The sequence below is a fragment of the Haplochromis burtoni genome, unplaced genomic scaffold (genome assembly GCF_018398535.1).
Source record: "Haplochromis burtoni strain Fernald_Lab_line unplaced genomic scaffold, NCSU_Asbu1 Contig_1175, whole genome shotgun sequence".
NCBI lineage: Eukaryota > Metazoa > Chordata > Actinopteri > Cichliformes > Cichlidae > Haplochromis > Haplochromis burtoni.
In genome coordinates this window covers 1-1,566 of record NW_024583536.1, presented here as the reverse complement: position 1 = coordinate 1,566, position 1,566 = coordinate 1, and the positions used below count along the sequence as shown (strand labels likewise).

At 41.2% G+C, this 1,566-nt stretch overlaps 1 protein-coding gene across 1 annotated transcript in view; it reads left to right on the top strand.

Annotated features, from left to right (window-relative positions):
* Positions 1-471, top strand: part of LOC102294076 (desmoglein-2) — a gene marked incomplete in the record, with an annotated part of 15,966 nt that extends 15,495 nt beyond the window's left edge. Inside the window, 1 exon segment of the mRNA XM_042216663.1 lies at positions 54-471.
* Between the last annotated feature and the right edge of the window lie 1,095 nt (positions 472-1,566).

Genomic DNA, 1,566 nt, shown 5'->3' with positions numbered 1-1,566 from the left:
GTGTCTTAAGCATGTAACCTATGTAGTTATAAGATTATATATTATAAGATTGTGCCACTTGCTGTGTAAGATTTAATAATTAGGATTAATGTGTGATGTTTGACCGTGTCATGACTTATTGTGATAAGCCAGAGCAAGGGGTAGTTAGAGTCCTGACTGGCCTTTGGCCAAGACCTTGGCAGCTATCTGACCCCTCCAGATGTGTTTGGACGTGTGGAAAAGTTACTCAGCAGCAGGGGGCGGGGATACTGGTCCCTGTATATTAGAGGACCAGAGGACACCCCCAGCACTTTTTTCACCTCTGCTGTTACTCTCTGTCCGTCTCTGTGTTGCTCTGTTGTCTGTGCTTAAGGCTGTATACCCCAGGGTTTTGCTTTGCTTGCTTTCTGCTATGTAATTCTCTTGCTAAATGTCTGTATGTATTTTTCCTGCTGTTCATATGATTCAGTGTATTAAACTCTGTTCCAAGAATTCTACTCTTGTCCAGAGCATCTTTTTCAGTGTCTTGATTTTAATTGGATCTAAAGAGGTTGGATCTCCACATCGTTGGTGGGAGAAGGTTATCAGGATGGCTTCAAAATTCGCGACCACACAGTTAAAGCTTGCTTTTCCATTTAATCCTCTGCCTTCCATTTTCCTGTGCACAAAACAGTATAGTAATGCCTCTATCAATGATCGGACCTTAGCTGCAGTAAAGCAGCTAAGGTCATCCCTTCCCCATAACCATGAGGGAAGGGATGACCACTGTGAATTCAAGATAGGCAAATTAGGCCACATGCTCCTGGTAAAGGAGTAGAAGCCTGTCATCTACAGCACTGCCATGCAGCAAATGCACTGCTTTGTCCAGCTGGAGGTATAGAACACTCAACAGTTGGTTAAAGCACCAGCCATCGGTATCCCTGCAGTTTCACTGAAAATACTAAAGGATAGTCAGTATGCCTTGTTCAGAGAGGTACAATCCATAGGGCTTTTGGGATCGAGGCCTGATTACGCTCTACAGGTCTAAAATTATAATGACTAATAAATTTGACATTAAATATAGTAAGTCTGTAGGGGTTTGGACACATGCTGCCACAACAGCTTGAAAACAAGAGGTCTCAAGTGTTCAAGTGAGCTGAGAACCTTTTGTTTGAGTACTCAGAAACTATTTAGTCGCTCCCAATTTCGTATGGATGGCCACTTTCTTCAGGATAGAAATCATTCATTACAGGATTAAAGCAGTCATTCAGATCAACTTACTGATTTGCATCCTTCACTCTAAGGAGCGAAACCAGTGGAACAAAACCAATGAAACTAGTCCCTCCACGATAACAGAACCCACACCACAGGGGTTGGTGTGATTTTTCATTTACAATTTTTTCTGATGGCTTAAGCACATTTTTTGTAACTATTGGCTATTTTTGCAAATCTCTACACACAAATAAGAAAACTCTTCACCCAATCAGCAAAACATTGTAGTTTTCTTGCAAAAGCGAATAACCCTTGCTTAACTCTCCATACCTTTGTAAAAATGGTATTTTCGTATCCAACAGTTAACACAAGCCATCATATTACAGTTTTTTACAG